Below are 20085 nucleotides of genomic sequence, written 5' to 3' on the forward strand. Positions count from 1 at the left end.
AAATAAAAAATATTTAAAAAAAAAATTTTAAAAATTTAACTTATTAATTTTGTAATTTTTTTTACAAGTTCTTTATGACTAATTAATAATTTGACATATCAGAATTACGCTTTTAATTTAATAAAATCGGAAAACGATATCATATAGCTGCCATAGGAACTATCAAATAAGCTTCATATAGCTTCAATGTAAACACACATGCAAGTCAATCATAATTTTAATGTTTTCAAGAATATTTAATTTTTGCAATAGCTTCAAGGGTATATGAACTTCGGCTTGCCGAAGTTTGCTTCCTTTTTTGTTTATTTATAAATAACGGCATTATACGAGTAAAGAATAAATATATATAATCTTGGTCCCATAGTCAATCTAATCAATGTAATACACCCGGGTTTTTCCAGTAAATATTAGATCTTTCCACCAAACAGTTCAAACAAAAAATACCGAACTTACGGATCCGGGCTAAATATCGGACTATATATATGATCTCTGCATTAACACCTCTCAGATGATGTATGCGAAATTTTTTTTTTGGGTTGATGCTTTTACTGCAAGAAAGCCTAGGTCCCTGTGGATGTTTTGGTTGCGAAAATACCATGATTGTGCGCACTGTATGATGTCTATATTGCTGTTGCTCGTGTTTCAAAGCTGGGAGCCATATGTCCAGATGGGCTTAAGAGCGGAGTTGTACAGCAGGACCGTGTAGTCCAGACGCAAGGGCGTTCGAGCCTTTAAGATCCAGTGGAAGCTGCTGTCTTTTAGTTTTAGATGTAGTTTCTTGCATTCGATGTGTCTTTCCAGGTTAGTCGTCCGTCTAGGTGAACGCTGAGATACGTTATTTCGTTGACTTCGGGAATCTGCGTTGAGAGTAATCTGACTGTTGAGAGTAAACGTAATGTGTTAATTTTTGTTCATTTATTTTAATACGCCAATCAGGTAGCCACCTCTCTACTACGTTGAGGTGATTGGCTAGTTGTGTTGTTCCGTTTGTGAACCCAGAAGGGCTTAGGATTGCAGTGTTGTCAGCGAACGTAGATGTTGTTAGCTGCCCGTTCGTAGGAATATCCGATGTATATAGGACGAACAGAGTAGGTCCAAGTACGCTTCCATGCTGGACTTCAGATTCGATAATTTAGTCGTCAGATGTTGTTGTGATGCACCTGACTGCGAAGTCTTTGTTGTAGAGATACGATTTAAGTAGCTTATGAGTGTATCTGGCAAGTTTGTTTTGATTTTATACATGAGGCCATCGAGCCAGACTCGATCGTAAGCTTAATACTGCGCTGCAGTATTCCCGATACTCGAAGGCTGTGCGAATTTCTGCTGTTAATCTGTTAACTTGTTCGATTGTTCCATGGCTTTGACGGAAACCAAATTGATGTGCTGGGATGAATGCAGTGTGTGCGAATTTCTGATGTTATTCTTTTAAATTGCCGGATAACATTTTGTGCTCCCAGAGTGCATTTTTCCAACAATTCAGACAGACACGATAATAAAGTGGGAAACGCCATAGGCGTTCCCCATGGTTATTCGTAGATTTGCATTAAATCATTTATTTGGACTGCTTAGCTACAAGCAACCGTAACACTATGTTCTGGTTTTGAATAAGTGTTTGTAAAGTGTACACGTTTTGAGGATTTTGATAGCGCGTGTTTGTCACTCGTCGCATGCGGTTTTTCAATTTCTTGTAGACCACACAGGTCCTGTATTTAGCAGTGTGATTTCCTCCTCAGTTTCCACATTTCTTCTTTTGGGGGTCTTCTTTGTGAAAGTCCCACAAACTACACAGAATGATCGGAGTGAGCAGTATGTCCTGGTGTTTCCATACTCCTGACAGTTTGTGCATTAGGGCGGGTCATTAAAAATTTTTTTTCGACTTTGAAACGCTAATAGGGCTTAAACATGTCCAGAATACGTGTTCAAAATCCGATTGCTGTGCGACGATGTCTTCCGTCTGCGCATTGACAACAAAAATAATAAAATTTTGGTATATTTACGAAAAATTTCAAATTCTAGCAATTTTTTCTCTACTTACATATTTCCAACTTTTACTAGTCAAAAGTGGTATCTCAGACACTAAAATATGTATGAATTGCTGTCAAACCTATACCTATTCTAGAGAACTCTGTCAAAAAGTCGGAAAAAGTAATCGAATCGGACCGTTTTTCTTCGAAATCCGCTGTTTACTTACTTCACCTTGTTGAAAGTTAATGTCGAAAGATTGCGTGTTCTTTACATTTATTTCTCGAGAATTATAATTTGAAATTTGCATCTCTTCGCCACCTTAGATTTATTTGTGTGAATCGTTAGGGCCCAATACTAACTTCTGCGTGTCAACGTAAAAAAGTGTGTATGTAGACCTGTTGTTCTACAGTTGTTTTGTTTGTGTATCTCAAATAGTTCACAAGTGAATCGTAGTAAAGCTGTTTATCTGCATTTATCCACATCGACATGAGTGTATGTCGAAGAAATCTTACATTGAACATTTTAGGGCATCCTACAGATTTCAATGGGCGCATGCTGCCAACTCGAGAGGATGCTTTAAAGTATTACTTTTACGTGTGGCATGGATTAAAAGAAGATAAGAAAGGTAACAACCCATCTTTTAGAGAAGCTGCTTCTTTAGTGCTGAAACGCGTAACTGACGTCTGGTCATCGGCTTCCATTCCTGTGGTGAGCGTTACAAGAATGGAGCAACTGTTAAAAAATGACGTTTCTACCTATCAACAGCTAAACAAGTCATTTAAAAGAGAAAGTGAGAGTGATGCTTTCAAAAAAAAAGTTTCTGTTTTTCATGCACAGTTTAGAGTGTTGTTTGATGTAGCTGCCTGCAAGTGCCACCACTCCATCTGTAAATGCTCTTTGCAAAACAAAGTGCCAGCAGCGGAAAGGGAGTTTTTGCAAGATCAGCGTAAAAATCGGAAAATGATCATAGGTCCGGTGGATAAGAAAACTACTGCTAAGCTGCGTAAACGAGAAGAGAGGAAAGCCATCGAGGATAACAGAGTTAACAAGAGACCAATTGAAGATGTGTTAGCCAGTGGTTCAGTGTGTGCTAGTGACGATGAAACAAGTGACAGTGATATCGCTGACTTTATCTGCTGATAGATCTAGAGTGAAACTGCCTAGATTGACCTCTTTTGCCAGCAAGTGTGACAGATTTGGAATTGTGGAGCTGCAGCATCTCTTGCATCATCTCTTCTCCAGGATCTTTCACGGCCAGAGGTTTCCTCTGGCAAAACAATGCCATCTACATCGAAAGGCCCACTTATTATTGACAAGAGGACGAAAACACAGCGTCAAGTCACAGAGAAAGAATGTCGAGATACAGCCATTGAAGCTTTATTTTTTGACGGCCGCGAAGATAATATTCTTACGATTGAAACTACGAGTGATGGCCGGCAACACCAAAGAGTTGTTAAAGAAAACCATTTATCCTTCGTAAAACAACCCGGTGATGAATATTTTGGTCATGTTGTATCAGAATCTCATGGGGCTGAAGAAGAGCTTAAGTCTATCTGGACTTATCTACAAGAAAAGACCTATGGTGATTTGTTGACGCTAAAACTCGTGGGATGTGACGGTGCTCCAACAATTTCAGGAATACACAACGGCATTATCCGCCGTATGGAAAAGGAACTTGGGCGGCCTCTGCAGTGGGACATTTGTCAATTGCACACTAACGAATTGCCATTGCGTCATGTAATTGAGAAAATAGACGGTCCAACTACAGGACCTACTGGATTCTCGGGCCCTATTGGAAAATTGCTACAAAACTGCGAAAGTTTGCCCATGAAGAGGTTCAAAGCAATACCCTGTGAGCTTCCTGAAGTTGAGAAAAAATAAGCTCAGCACTGACCAACTCTACCTATATGATATGTGCAAAGCCGTATCATGTGGTGTAGTCTCTGATGAGCTTGCTAACAAAAAACCTGGGAAGATGCATCACGCAAGATGGTTTACCACAGGTAGCCGTATACTTAGACTATACGTTTCTACTCCAAAAACTTTAGCCAATTTGAAGAATCTTACAATGTTCGTGATGACAGTGTACGCTCCCTCATGGTTCCGCATCAAACGTGAGGGCACTTTAAAAAACGCTTCTAAAATCCTATGGCATACAATGATTGCTTTACGTACTATCCCCAAGCAGTTGAAAGAAGTAGCACAAAAGGTTCTCCAAGATAACGCTTTCCACGCGCACCACGAAAATATTTTGGTGGCAATGTTACACGACGAGAGGATAGAAGTGCGGCAACAAGCAGTTCGTCGAATTTTGCAGGCCCGCAAACGCAGCAACCCTACTATCGTCCGGAAATTCATCCCACCGATCCTGAATTTCTCTGCAAATGATTATACAGAGATGATCGAATGGCCCGAGGAAAAAATTTCCGAACCACCGATAACCACCAACTTGACGGAAATCGAACTACAACGCATCATAGAAGCTCCGCTTGCCCAAATGCCTGGCGTCCGATTAGCCAACGTTGCATCGCATACGCAATTTGTAGAGAGGGTTGTCAAAGAAGTAACAGAGGCTTCGAGCAAAAAATGTGGACACACAGACTTTAAAACGTAAAACTCGTCCCGCACGAGAGGGTGGTTGGCTGGGTGTGGGACGGGAGGGACTCGAATTGCAGCCACCGCCAAGACGTGAGTCCTGGGCCCTTATGATTCACATATGTAAGTAAATCTAAGGTGGCAAAGAGCTGCACATATCAGAAAACTATTTTTAAAAAATGAAAAAAAAGAACTACAAAAACTTTCAATATTAACTTTTTCCACGAAGAAGTGAGTAGGCGGATTTTATGGAAATGAGGTCTAATTTGATTACTTTTTTAGACGTTTTGACAGAGTTCTCTAGAACAGGTATAGATTCTATAACAATTTTAACGTGTTTTGGTGGCCTAGACAACCGTTTTTGGCTAGTAAAAGTTGAACATTGATACAGAAAAAAATTACCAAATTACTTTGAAGAGTGGTTGTGGCTTTTTGTTTCTGTTTATGATGTTACTAACGTTCTTTGCAGAAAACCCGTTTTCTTGATAGGCATCGATAACTTCATTAGGGGTTACATCGGGATCGATTCTTTTATTACAACCTGTTAGCCCTTGCTGCATTTTAAGTTGGTACGTGTAGTAGTTTTTCTTAACTTCCTCAAGGTATTTTACGCAACTCGCAATTCTTTTTAGATTTGGTCTAAAGTTTGGTTTCGTGAATATTATCTTTGGCGAGCGAAACATGAAAATTTCCGTCCCTCACCAGCGCAACAATTTTGTTGACCAGGGTGTTCGAGCTTTTCTCCCTAATGTAAATTGGTGGGGGCCTGGTTTTCGGTTGGGCCTCTTGACCCAGTTCTGATTGAATTTTAGCTAGGTGGGCAAATCTGTTGTCGTTAGATCTCCCGGGTAATTCGTTGTCTCTTTGGAAACGGTTTATTTTTGGTTTGTTACCAACTCCGGTGTTCTGCGGTCTAAACTTTCGCTTAATGTGGATGTAGCGATCAACGACGGTCTGTATGCCCAGGGCCTCTTGTTGAATGTTGTTTTGGTTTTGTTTAGTTGTCAAAGTTTTTGTTGCCGTTGAATTTGGCGCTGCAATTGACGAATTTGCAGTCGGTTTCGCGAATTGCTGTTAATTGCTGTTGCTATATTTGTTGCTATTTCTTTTGGTGCAATTGCAGAAGTTTTACCACTGCATATTGTTGGTGCGCCAGTGGTCGAGTCTGATGGTAGGGGGGTTTTACACTGAGAACTCCACGCCGTAGAAGAAGGTGTAAAAGTAAGTAGAGAGGGGGAGCGAGACCGTTCTCTTTGGCTATCGACCGTCAGTAGATCCGAGTTAGACGTTTTTTGCACTTCGCAAGCGAGTTTATATTTAGGAGAAGTACCCGCCTTTCATTGAGCTTTTTTTTTTTTAGCGTGCCACTATTATACAATAATTGTGCACTTGTTTTAATTAATCATTGATTTTTTTGAGTTGAATAACTATTTATACTGTTTTAGCATGTTCTACATGCATATATTTTTTTCATTTGGCTTTAAAACATTCACAAGAGCTCACGCAAAACACGTACGCTCTCTTCAGCTGCACTTTTGAGGATCTGACGAGCTGTGAGCTTTTAGACAGCAACAACGGGAATTTGGCTTCGTACGGGGTACAAGCACTCAATAACCGACCCCCAACTCGTAGCAATGTCGAGGAACACCAATCTAATTAATTCTCCTGATTAGAAGTTTAGCTTTTGAATATTCGTTGCTAACGGTTTATTTTTCCGAATTTTACTTATGTCGTACCTGAACTCGTGAAATTGGATAGCCTCAACAATTTTCTCAAAAGCGAAATGCAGTTTTTTTGGCGAAATACTTTTTTCAAAGGCCTTCGACACCTTTCTGCACCTTCGAGTAAAATGGAAACCTAACGAACACTCTCAGAAGCTTCAGGTGCGGCGAAAATGACTCTATTTTTTGAAGCATATAATTTTGCTCTGGGCTGACTACGAGAGATAGTCCCGATTTGCGTAGCTCCATCGACACTACATCAGCCGGCAGTTCGAAATGTCTATTTACAGGCCAATTATTTTCTGAGTCGAGCAAGAACGAATGCCCACCGAACCAAATCGACGTTATAATCTCCTCTACGTCACATCCTCGGGACACTATGTCTGCTGGGTTGACTTTCGTGGAAACGTGTCTTCAAATTGCTTTCTCCGACCACACCTGAATTTCTGCAACCCGTTTCTGTGTTGACGAATCGCGATACCTTAATTTTAGGCAGCTGCAGAAGCGTCGCTTTAAACGTCTCCCAAGAGGTAAGCAACTGCATTGGTAGCGACCCGTCCCAATCTAAAAGTTGGGAGAGCAACGCTCGGTAGACGGCATTGAGGCGGGCGATTTGCTGGCGGAGCAGATTTCTCGATATTATTTTGTTTGCACTTATTTAAAATCGAAATCAGCAATGACTTTGTTATTACGGCCCTCTCTTCCAACCCTTCGCGGTATACATCTTTTGTATCTTTCACTTCTATTTGGTTTTGCAAAAGTTAAGCATTTTCAATGTGCGTATTTAGAATCTCTAATCGACACTCAAGCTCGACCGGATTTACTAATAATTTAGCTTCTTTTAAATGGCGATAAGTTCGGTTAATACTTTTCATGCAAACATCTCGTTGGTTTTTAAGCTCTTCGATATCCCTAGTTGCCATTGCGTTTATTTGTATTTATTTTGTTGGTATCGAAGAGGTGTTAAATATTTATTTTTATTATTTTATTTGTTTGTTAAATAATCTAATAAAAAATCAACGAGTAATATACCGATCGCACACAGTGTAAGGGAGCTAAGTGCTGAGAGAATTACAGCGAAAAATATCTAAATAGGGTTTTTATATTTTTATGTAAACCCTGCGACAGTATATGCCGCACGCACGCACTGTAGGGGAGCTAACGCTTGAGCTCAAGCGTACCGAAACAACGAACAAACGTTTAGGCAGTCCGAAAATTGCACTGCTGCAGCGATCGAGAAAGAAAACGACCAAAGATAACTCGAAAGAGCGGCAGCGGTGTCGATGTACGTGTGTATGTGTACGCGGCTAGCTCTTCCTAGGCAAATGCTAACGGAGAATGATATACTGACCTATAACTAAGGGCAACGAATATATAAACCTGATGCCGCGGGAAAATTGGAAAAGCGCGGGTAAATTCTGAAAAGCGCGGGAGATTTCTGAAAAGCGCAAGAAAATGTTTAGACAAGCTGCGGCGAAAATTATTGACGCTAATTTTTGAGATCTACACGTTCCACAACTTTATTTATACCCTAAATTGGTGCTCACTACGACGAAAATTGGGGGAATTAAGTTCGCACTAATTGGGTCGACGACGAGTATTTTATATAATTCGAATATATTATGTTTATTGCAGAATTTTGGTTGTTAGTACTTGCATATTTTTTTTTCATGGTTAGAATGCTCACTATCTACCGATTTTTACACGAATTCAAAAAGTTGAAAGATGGGCCAAAACACAATTGACAAAACGCCACAGATTAACTTTCAACTTTTGGAACTCTATACCTGGATAGCCGACTTGATAATTGCAACTTTTGGCCGAACCGACACGAATAAATTGCTTTTGGGTATTGTTGGTAACTTTTATAGTTTTTTACCGAAAAAAATTAAAACAACTCGCGAACTCTACTGCTATCACGTCGGAGTCACCATGAAAATGTAATACTGTTTTGTATTAACAACGCGAAAAACTTGTGACTGCAGTAGTTCGAGACGATTTATTTTGCGTTATTTGTAAAGAAACTATTTCGTAATCACGACGACGAAAAGGAGTGGTTACAATGACGTTCGATTGATCACTAACTTTAATATTTCAATAATTTCTCTTTAAACCTAACTTATGCTACGGTGGCGAAAGACGGGGCGAATTCGCAAGAGCGAACGGACAAAGCTTTATTGGCTCCCGCTCTCGCCCTACAACTAGTAATTTAAAATACAAGCGCCAAGTGCGCAAACAGGATCATTATTATTATTATTTTCTTTAATTGCTTTGCTATTTATTTATTGAATCTGTTCTTTTCGGATACTAACAATAAGTGTATCAAATCTTATGGTAATAACCTAACTAACAGTCGTATGACTGAGTTAGTTAGGTTGGGAGGTCGTTGCGTTGTAGGCGGGTTTTGCTGGAAACCCGAAAAGCATGTAGCGAGATGATTTGGGTGGACAGAGACTTTTTTATGTTAGGTCTCTTTTAGTTTTTTTAATTAACCTTTTACTGCAACAATGCCGAGGTCCCAGTGGATGTTTTGTTTGGGAAAACACCATGGCTGCTCGCGTTCCCCCATAGCTGGAAACCATATGTCCAGATGGGAATTGCGTTTGAGATCCAGTGGCAGCTGCAGGCTTTTAGATTTAGGTGTAATTCCTTGCATTCGATGTGCTTCTCCAGGTTAGTCGTCTGTCTAGGTGAACACCGAGATACGTTACTTCGTTGCCTTGGTTAACCTGCGTACTATTCAAAGATATGCCCTCCACTATCTATTTTCTTGCAGGTTCAGAGCAATCGTAATGTGCTCACATTTTTGTTCAGATAGATCTCTCTACTACGATGCTGTGATTGGTGATTGTTGCTCGGTTTGAACACCTAGAACGACTTAGGAACGAATGTCGTCAGAGAACGTAGATTTTGTCAGCTGTTCGTTCATAGGAAATTCCGCTGTATATAGAAGGAACATAGTAGGTGTAAGTGCCTTCCTTGCACCTTACTGCGAAGACTCTGTCGCAGACATTCGACTCAAATAGCTTATGAGTGTTTGTAGGCAAGTGTATTTTGATTTTATACATGAGGCCATCTAGCCAGAGGAATTTAGCGCTGCAGTATTTCCGATGCTCGTAAGTTGTGCGAATTTCTGATGTTATTCTGTTTACTTTTTCGATTGTTCCATGGCTTCGACGGAAGACAAAATGATGTGCCGGGATGACATTTTGTGCACCCAGAGTGCATTTTTCCAACAATTTAGACAGACACGATAAAAAAAACTAATTGGTCTGTAGGATGACGGAATTTTGTGGTCATTTCTGGGTTTTGGTATCATAATGATAGTAGATTTTTTCCTAGGATAGTAGCCGAGACGTATTATTTCATTAAGAGTTTACAAATAACCTCGATAGGGTTAGAAAGTCACCGCCCGGATCTTTTTTCGGTTTCAATTCCCCGATGACTTTCGCGATCTCCTTTGGCTGAAACAGTGTTGGTCGCCTCTTTCTAGCACAAGCTGTTCAATTAGTTTTGAAATGGTTGGTTTGCACGTCCTTCTCTTGTGGTGTGGAAATAGTGGCTGCTGCCACGAGTATATCTTCAAGAACATCGGTAGTGCAGTCGATGTGCGCTTTGATGTTTAGCTGCGGGGCTAGTTCAATGTGGGAACTTACATACTTTTAATATTTTAACCAGTTGGTTCTGTGCGATATCAGACTGTGGGGGTCGTCTGTGGTTTCTGAGCGTTGAAAGCTATTAGCACTGGCGAATGGTCAGTTGAAAGATCCGAAAGCGCTTTGGCGCTTATTATGTTGCGTGGAATGTTTTTTGTCACCGCAAAATCTCTTAAGTCAGGGACTTTTCTGTGGTCTGCTTGCCAGTATGTGGGGCTACCAGGGGAAACATAGTCCAATTTGCTGTTCAGTTTTATGATTGCATTATACAATTGTCTTCCTTTGGGAGTCACGAGTCGTGATCCCCAGTGCGTATTTTCAGCATTTTGGTCTCCGGCAGCTTTGAAGCGATCTCCAAGTAATTTGTAAAAATCCATGAATTGTCCTTCAAAAATTGTAAAGCGACGTGGGTTTTATACAGCGACTATAGAAAGGTTTTCTTAACTGGCTGCACTATGATGGACGTGGCCTGCAAGAAGTTAGTTGCAAACCTTCGGTGCAAATGGTGCTTGGTGCGTTTCCTGATTATAATGGCGGTTCCACCGTGGGCTTTACAATCTGGAAGATCTGTGCGGTAAAAGGTGTAGCCTCTTATTTGGAAGTTGTATTTTCTTGTGAGGTGCGTCTCTACCAGTAGCATAATGTCAATATGATTTACAATCAGGAACTGTGTCATTTCATGTTTGTGCTTAGCTACAAGCAACTGTAACACCATGTTCTGGTTTGAACCAGTGTTTGCATGGTCGTATTCATGAAGGACATAAATTCCATCATACTTTGTTGCACGGTGACCATCATTGATTCCAGTGTCCTTTGTGACTGTCCTGGGGCCTGCTGAAGATTTGACTGGAGTGGGTTTTCCGTTCCTGATCAAAGGTCATCGGCATATGAGAAGCCCTTCTGGGTATTAAGCTGACCAAATGAGGATCTTGCAGCCGTGCCGAAAAAACTTCAGGCGTGGTTTTCACTTGTCGCATGCGGTTTCTAACTCTTTGTAGACCACTCAGCCCCTGTAGTTAGCCGTGTGATTACCTCCTGAATAAAAGGGTTAAGCTTTTGAATATTCGCTGCTAACGGTTTTTTTTTTTACCGAATTGTACTTATGTCGTCCCTGAATTCGTGAAATTGGATAGCCTTAACAATTTTCTCAAAAGGCAAATCAAGTTCTTTTGGCGAAATACTTTTTTCAAAGGCCTTCGACACCTTTCTGCACCTTCGAATAAAACGGAAAACCCACACGAACACTTTCAGAAGCTTCAGGTGCGGCGAAAAGGAAGCTTATAATTTTGCTCTGGGCTGACTACGAGTGCTGGTGCCGATTTGCGTAGCTCCAACGACACCACATCAGCCGGCAGTTCGAAATGTCTATTTACAGGCCAACTATTTTCAGAGTCGAGCAAGAACGAAGGCCCACCGAATCAAATGTACGTTGTAAGCTCCTCTACGTCACATCCTCGGGACACTACGTTTGCTGGGTTGACTTTCGTGGGAACTTGTCTCCAAATTGCTTTCTCCGACCACTCATGAATTTCTGCAACCCGTTTCGAAACAAGAACCGACAACGACGGGGGAAGGGTTTTGATCCAGTGTAATGTGATCTCGGAGTCTGTCTAAATTCAAACATTCTTAATGGCACAATTTAGCAATGGCCTGAAACGATTATAGGGATCTGCTAAAAGGTGAGCTGAACACAGCTAAAGGCGTGGCAAAGTTTTCGTCTTGAGCGGAGCTACTTTGGATTTGGCGGTCAATAAAGACACCTTCAAACGTTCAGCAGATGCACTCTCCATACGCACGCATGGAAGCTTTAGCGAAACCATGTAATTGAATCGGGACTTGTGGATCTGTGTGGACGAATCGCGATGACTTAATTTCCTGCAACGGCAAAAGCGTCGCTTTAAACGTCTCCCACCATGTAAGCAGCTGCATCGATAGCGGCTCGTCCCAATCTAATTTTCGAAGCCACAGTTCCTGCAACAATACAAGAGGCCAAGTGTGTCGAAAAGTCGAGCAGTCACCGACAAAATATTTCGCTTTGTTGCGCGAAGATTCAGGAAAGAGTCATAATTTTTACCCGGTAACCAACCACGCCAAGAGCTTTAGTTACGTCTAAGTCTGCCGTAGTGGCATCACAGCGCTATCAGATGGGGATCATTCAGAGCAGTTTGAAACACTTTGCCAATTCGAAACCTGCCTCTTGCAAAACCTGAGAAACTTCGTCTCGAAGGACTTGCAGTTCCTCAACGCATCCAGCACCAGTCAACAAATCATCAACATAAAATCATTCTGAATAACCTTTGCGGCTTATGAATGGTTTGCTGGCGCCATCTTTCCTACACGCATTAAACACAGAATCGCCAAAAAGGGTGCTGGCGAAGTTCCAAATGTAACGGTATTTAAAGATTTTCAGAAACTCAGAAGGATCTCGTCTCCATACTATGAGCTGAAAGTTTCGGCTTACGTCAGTCGCCAGGGCAAACTTATGCATTCTAAACCGAAACTTCTCTTGAATAGTTGGGCCTACCATCAATATGTCATTCAAGATACATCTACTTTTCATGCAAACATCTCGTTGGTATTTAAGCTCTTCGATATCTATGGTTGCCAACGCAATGGCAATCAGTTTTTTGTTGGTATCGAAGAGGTGTTAAATATTTATTTTTATTAATATAATTTATTTTTTAATCTATAAAAAAAAAACAACGAGTAATATACTGAACGCACGCAGTGTAGGGGAGCTAAGTGCCGAGAGAAGTACAGCATAAAAAAATCTAAATAGGGTTTTTATATATATATTTTTTTTATTTTTTTATATATATTATGCCGCATACACGTAGGGGAGCTAACGCTAAAGCTCAAGCTTACCGAAAAAACGAACAAACGTTTAAGCTGATCGAAAATTGCACTGCTCTAGCGATCGAGAATGAAAACGACCAAAGATAACTCGAAATAGCGGCTTAGGTGTCGGTGTGGGTGTGTATGGGTACGCGGCTAGCGGCTCTACTCCTAGGCAAATGCTAACGTAGAATGATCGATAGCTAAGGGCATCGAATATGTAAGCCGGATGCCGAAAGGCGCGAGAAAATATTCAGACAAACTGCGCCGGAGGTTTTTTGTCGCTAATTTTTGAGAATTACACTTTTCACAATTTGCACTTTTTCCAGCTTTTTTTATTTATATTTGGTGCTCACTACGACGAAAATTGGGGCATTATGTTTGCACTAATTGGGTCGACGGCGAGTATTTTATTTGCGTGCTTATGGTCCAAAGCGATTCACTTATAATTCGAAATATATTTAAAAATGGCAGAATTATAATTGTTAGTACATGAAATTTTTTAATTTCTTGTTTAGAATGCTCACTATCTACCGATTTGTAAACGAATGCAAAAAGTTGAAAGATGGGCCAAAAGACAATTAGACGAAACGCCACAGATTAACTTTCAACTTTGAGCACTCTATACCTGGTTAGCCGATTTTAGAGCGCCCTTCGTAAGAGCGAACGAACGAAAGCTTTATTGGCATCCGCTCTCGCCTTACAACTAGTAACTTCAATTTAAATTAAAATAAAACAGTATTTATTATATTTATGGTCATCACGAGCACACGCACCCAGGCCTTCGGTTAGTTTCACTTTATTTATAATCACACGGCGGAGCGGTGTAAAATTCATCTGATGTCGTAGACGGTTACGGTTTACACATTAGAACAGTTAACAATAATACATAAGGTAACAAAATTGAAAGCGTACATTTAAGTAAGAAAGATTGATGTTGTATATTACCCGTGCTTAAATCTCAAAAGTTTGGAAAATAAATTCTAAATTTCTCGTTTGTACTTTTACACATAGTTTTTTTTTTACCGTTGCACAGAGTTTGATAAATTCAGTCAGCACTTTGCAAACTAGTCTCTCAGTTCTAAGACTATCTGAAAAAACTTTCCCAAAAGTTGTCTTTTTATTAACACGTTTATATTTCTGGATACGTTGGAACGAGGCGGATCGGGCGACTATATCAGATAAATCCCATATTTAGAATTTTTTTAATATTCATCGGGTTATAGTGAAGGAATCACAGTTTTAGTTAAGCTAAAATTGGACGACTTTCTCATATTTAGAATTTTTGTTAATATTCATCGGGTTATAGTGAAGGAATCACAGTTTTAGTTAAGCTAAATTGGACGACTTTATCATATAACTTTCATTGGAACAATTAAACAAACAATGTGTAACAGCTGTTTTATTATTCTTTGAATACACTTCGATATGTTGTTCATCCGATGTTGTTTGGCACTCATTTTTTTTAAATGAAAGCATCGAGCATATCAGATTTTGGTACGACTATTATATATTTTATCATAAAAAAAACTTTAATTTTATTTAGTTAGTTTTGCTCCACCGGTCTCAACAGCCCAAATATATGAACATTTTTTTCGCACTTTTACCCGCATTTTCTCCGAAACCAAATGACTTTCTAAACTCTTTTGATCATTGAATCTGTAAATAAATAACTTAATTATTTGTTGAATTCAATCACAATAAATTAGAAAATGAAGAATTTTTCATTTTAAACTTAATACTGCTCAATTATTTTATATCCTTTAAAATCTTTATTAAGGCTGTTGTGCAGCTTCTGAAGGGGCGAAAACCAGATTGTAAATTGTACATTAAATTGTTTTGCTGGATAAATTATTTTATATGGGATGCCAATATTTGCTCAAAAGCTTATGGAAAAATTCCTTAGGTGTTGGAATTATTTTCGTAACTTTCCATAGTTCAGAGAAGGTTCAAATTGTAATTACAGAGTTAAATATATGTGTTATTAGTGGTAATATCTGAGGCAGGAGAATTTTTACAAATTTTTGATTGATATCGTCCAAGCCTGAGGCGTTAGATTTCACTGTAAATATTGCGTCAAGGACATCACATTGAGTAACACACATAAAGCTAAACCTTTTATCACAGTTGGCCAAAGTAGCCATGTAAGAGTTAGAGACTGATTCAGGTACTTGGCCTTTAACGAAGATATTATTGAGGCGGTCAACATCAATGTGTGGTTGATGGGTAATGGGTTTCCTCCCTACTCCTAGTGTTTTCAAGACTGACCAAGTTTGATTGACCCTGTTTACAACCCCGGTGTTCTGCTGGCTAATTTTACGCTTAATTGGGATGTAGCGATCCATGCCGGAGTGTATGGCCATTCCCGATTGTTGAATATCGTTTTGGTTTTGTTTAGTTGTCATAGTTTTTGTTGCCGTTGTACTTTGCGCTACAGTCGACGTCATTAAAGTCGGTTCCCCGATAGGAGCCGTTGCTGTGGTTGTTGTTGGTTTTTTTTACTGCCGTTGCTGTAGTTGTTGCTATTACTTTTGGTTAAATTACAAAACTTTTACCGCTGCATGTTGGGTGTGCGGCAAGGGTCTGATGGTAGGGATGAGAAACTCCGCGCCATAGGAGAACGTGTAAGAGTAAATAGAAAGGGTGAGCAAGAACGTGTTCTCTGGCTATCCACCTTCAGTGGTTATGTAGACGTGTTTTGCACATCGCTTTCGCGCGTTGATATATACGAGAAGTACCCCTCTTTATTTGGTTCGTCGCTCATTGACCTTTTTTTTTTGTTAGAGTGGCACTTTTATAAAATAATTATGCATTTGTTTAAATCATATATGATATATACGAGAAATACCTGTCTTTCGAATTTCGGAGCTTTGATGCTCTTTATTTTCTTCGTCGCTCTAAATAGGGTTTTTATATATATATTATAAATAGGGTTTTTATACATATATATATTTTTTTATTTTTTTATATTTATATTATGCCGCATACACGTAGGGGAGCTAACGCTAAAGCTCAAGCGTACCGAAAAAACGAGCAAACGTTTAAGCTGATCGAAAATTGCACTGCTATAGCGATCGAGAATGAAAACGAAACAGCGGCAGAGGTGTCGGTGTGGGTGTGTATGGGTACGCGGCTAGCGGCTCTACTCCTAGGCAAATGCTAACGTAGAATGATCGATAACTAAGGGCAACGAATATGTAAGCCGCCTGATGCCGAAAGGCGCGAGAAAATATTCAGACAAACTGCGGCGGAGGTTTTTTTGTCGCTAATTTTTGAGAATTACACTTTTCAAAATTTGCACTTTTTTTCAGCTTTTTTATACCCTTGCAGAGGGTATTATAATTTCAGTCAGAAGTTTGCAACGCAGTGAAGGAGACGTTTCCGACCCTATAAAGTATATATATTCTTGATCAGCATCACTAGTAGAGTCGATCTAGCCATGTCCGTCTGTCCGTCCGTCTGTCCGTCTGTCCGTCCGTTTATATGCAAACTAGTCTCTCAGTTTTAAAGCTATCTGCATGAAACTTTCCCAAAAGTTATCTTTCTATTGCAGGTAGTATATAAGTCGGAACGAGCCGGATCGGACGACTATAGCATATAGCTCCCATAGGAACAATCGGAAAAATAAATGAAAAAAAATTATAACTTTGCTGTTTTTTAATTTTTTGTTTAGTTCTTCGACATATAGTAATGGTAAAATATTTCCGATTTACGGTTTAAATTTCATGAAAATCGGACGACTATAGCATATAGCTCCCATAGGAACAATCGGAAAAATAAATGAAAAAAAAATTATAACTTTGCTGTTTTTTAATTTTTTGTTTAGTTCTTCGAGATATAGTAATGGTTTAATATTTCAGAATTACGGTTTTAATTTCATCAAAATCGGACGACTATAGCATATAGCTCCCATAGGAACAATCGGAAAAATAAATGAAAAAAAATTATAACTTTTCTGTTTTTTAATTTTTTGTTTAGTTCTTCGACATATAGCAATGTTTAATTATTTCAGAATTGTGGTATAAATTTTATCAAAATCGGACGTCTATAGCATATAGCTCCCATAGAAATAATAAAAATATATAAAATAACTATCTAATAATTGAGCTGCAAATCATCATAGTTTCAATGTTTTTTTTTAGCACATACTCAAGTAAACCATAATTTAAATGTTTTCAAAAGTATTTAATTAATGCAATAGCTGCAAGGGTATATGAACTTCGGCTTGCCGAAGTTTGCTTTCCTTCTTGTTTTTATTTATATTTGGTGCTCACTACGACGAAAATTGGGGGCATTATGTTTGCACTAATTGGGTCGACGGCAAATATTTTATTTGCATGCTTATTTTCCAAAGCAATTCCCTATAATTCGAAAAATATTTAAATATGCAGAATTATAATTGTTAGTACATGCAATTTTTTAATTTCTTGTTTAGAATGCTCACTATCTACCGATTTTTAAACGAATGCAAAAAGTTGAAAGATGGGCCAAAAGACAATTAGACGGAACGCCACAGATTAACTTTCAACTTTGAGCACTCTATACCTGGTTAGCCGATTTGAGATTTCCAGTAGAAAAATTACAACGTTGAATAATAAGCACCTATTGCCGAGCCGGCGCGAATGTGTTAGTGTGTGGTTAATGTTAATTTATCACAAAAAGAATATGGTAAACAAAATCGCGAATTCTTCTGCAATCACGTCGGGGTCACCATGCAAACTTGAGACTGCAGTAGGATCCGGCGAATTTAATTGCGAAAATAACATTTATAAAAGTTAGCCAAAATTGCGACGACGATAGAGAGTGGTTTCGAAAGAGTTCAAATGATCACTTAAATTTAATATACGAACAATTCTTTTAAATCAAATGCTAAGCTGGCGAGACGGGTGGAATTCGTAAGAGCGAACGAACGAAAGCTTTATTGGCATCCGCTCTCGCCCTACAACTAGTAACTTTAATTTAAATTAAAATAATAGCGCCAAGTGCGCAAACAGTATTTATTATATTTATGGTCATCACGAGCACACGCACCCAGGTCTTCGGTTAATTTCACTTTATTTATAATCACACGGCGGAGCGGTGTAAAATTCATCTGATGTCGTAGACGGTTACGGTTTACAAATTAGAACAGTTAACAATAATACATAAGGTAACAAAATTGAAAGCGTACATTTAAGTAAGAAAGATTGATGTTGTTTATCACCAGTGCTTAAATCTCAAAAATTTGGAAAATAAATTCTAAATTTCTCGTTTGTACTTTTACCCATAGTTTTTTTTTTTTACCGTTGCACAGAGTTTGATAATTTCAGTCAGCACTTTGCAAACAAGAGTCTCAGTTGTAAGACTATCTGAAAAAACTTTCCCAAAAGTTGTCTTTTTATTAAAACGTTTATATTTCTGGATACGTTGGAACGAGGCGGATCGGGCGACTATATCAGATAGATCCCATATTTAGAATTTTTGTTAATATTCATCGGGTTATAGTGAAGGAATCACAGTTTTAGTTAAGCTAAAACTGGACGACTTTCTCATATTTAGAATTTTTGTTAATATTCATCGGGTTATAGTGAAGGAATCACAGTTTTAGTTAAGCTAAATTGGACGACTTTATCATATAACTTCCATTGGAACAATGGGAAATATACAAAATTAAATTAAACAAAAAATGTGTAACAGCTGTTTTATTATTCTTTGAATATACTTCGATATGTTGTTCATCCGATGTTGTTTGGCACTCATATTTTTTAAATGAAAGCATCGAGCATATCAGATTTTGGTACGACTATTATTCAGTTAGTTTTGCTCCACCGGTCTCAACAGCCCAAAAATATGACCATTTTTTTTCGCACTTTTAAACGCATTTTCTCCGGAACCAAATGACTTTCTAAACTTGGGTCTGCAAATAAAGAACTTAATTATTTGTTGAATTCAATCACAATAAATTAGAAAATGAAGAACTTTTCATTTTAAACTTAATACTGCTCAATTATTTTATATCCTCTGAAATCTTTGTTAAGGCTGTTGTGCAGCTTCTGAAGGGGAGAAAACCAGATTGTAAATTGTACATTAAATTGTTTTGCTGGATAAATTTTTTTATCTGGGATGCCAATATTTGCTCAAAAGCTTAAGAGAGATATGGAAAAATCTCTTAGGTGTTGGAATTATTTTCGTAACTTTCCATAGTTCAGGGAAGGTTAAATTTGTAATTAGAGAGTTAAATATAATAACACATATGGTGGTAATATCTGAGTCAGGAGAATTTTTACAAATTTTTGATTGATATCGTCCAAGCCTGAGGCGTTAGATTTCACTTTAAATAAAGCACACATAAAGCTAAACCTTTTATCACAGTTGGCCAAAGTAGCCATGTAAGAGTTAGAGACTGATTCAGGTACTTGGCCTTTAACGAAGATATTATTGAGGCGGTCAACATCAATGTGTGGTTGATGGGTAATGGATTTCCTCCCTACTCCTAGTGTTTTCAAGACTGACCAAGTTTGATTGACCCTGTTTACAACCCCGGTGTTCTGCTGGCTAATTTTACGCTTAATTGGGATGTAGCGATCCATGCCGGAGTGTATGGCCATTCCCGATTGTTGAATATCGTTTTGGTTTTGTTTAGTTGTCATAGTTTTTGTTGCCGTTGTACTTTGCGCTACAGTCGACGTCATTAAAGTCGGTTCCCCGATAGGAGCCGTTGCTGTGGTTGTTGTTGGTTTTTTTTACTGCCGTTGCTGTAGTTGTTGCTATTACTTTTGGTTAAATTACAAAACTTTTACCGCTGCATGTTGGGTGTGCGGCAAGGGTCTGATGGTAGGGATGAGAAACTCCGCGCCATAGGAGAACGTGTAAGAGTAAATAGAAAGGGTGAGCAAGAACGTGTTCTCTGGCTATCCACCTTCAGTGGTTATGTAGACGTGTTTTCCACATCGCTTTCGCGCGTTGATATATACGAGAAGTACCCCTCTTTATTTGGTTCGTCGCTCATTGACCTTTTTTTTTTTTTTAGCTTGGCACTTTTATAAAATAATTATGCACTTGTTTTAATCATATCATTAATAATCAAAGTTTCGTCTTGAGCGGAGCTATTTTCGATCTGGCCGTCAATAAAGACACTTTTAAACCTTCAGAAGTTTGAGTACGAACGTAGATGCACTCTCCATACGCTCGCATAGAAGCGTCAGCGAAACCATTTGATACCTTAATTTTCAGCAAGCTGCAGAATCGTCGCTTTAAACGTCTTCCGCGATGTAAGCAGCTGTTTAGTTTTACAGTGTGCATAAAATCCTAAATTAACTCAAAAATTAATCGGG

At 38.8% G+C, this 20085-nt stretch overlaps 1 long non-coding RNA gene across 1 annotated transcript; it reads right to left on the reverse strand.

Annotated features, from left to right (window-relative positions):
* Nucleotides 1–1574: 1574 nt before the first annotated feature.
* Nucleotides 1575–2546, reverse strand: LOC128265393 (uncharacterized). The gene is made up of 3 exons (XR_008268857.1): nt 2192–2546; nt 2036–2125; nt 1575–1954 (listed from the first exon to the last, which is right to left on the reverse strand). It is a non-coding gene; the product is annotated as an uncharacterized LOC128265393 (long non-coding RNA).
* Nucleotides 2547–20085: the final 17539 nt, after the last annotated feature.

Source organism: Drosophila gunungcola, unplaced genomic scaffold (genome assembly GCF_025200985.1).
Source record: "Drosophila gunungcola strain Sukarami unplaced genomic scaffold, Dgunungcola_SK_2 000119F, whole genome shotgun sequence".
In the NCBI taxonomy this organism is placed as follows: domain Eukaryota; kingdom Metazoa; phylum Arthropoda; class Insecta; order Diptera; family Drosophilidae; genus Drosophila; species Drosophila gunungcola.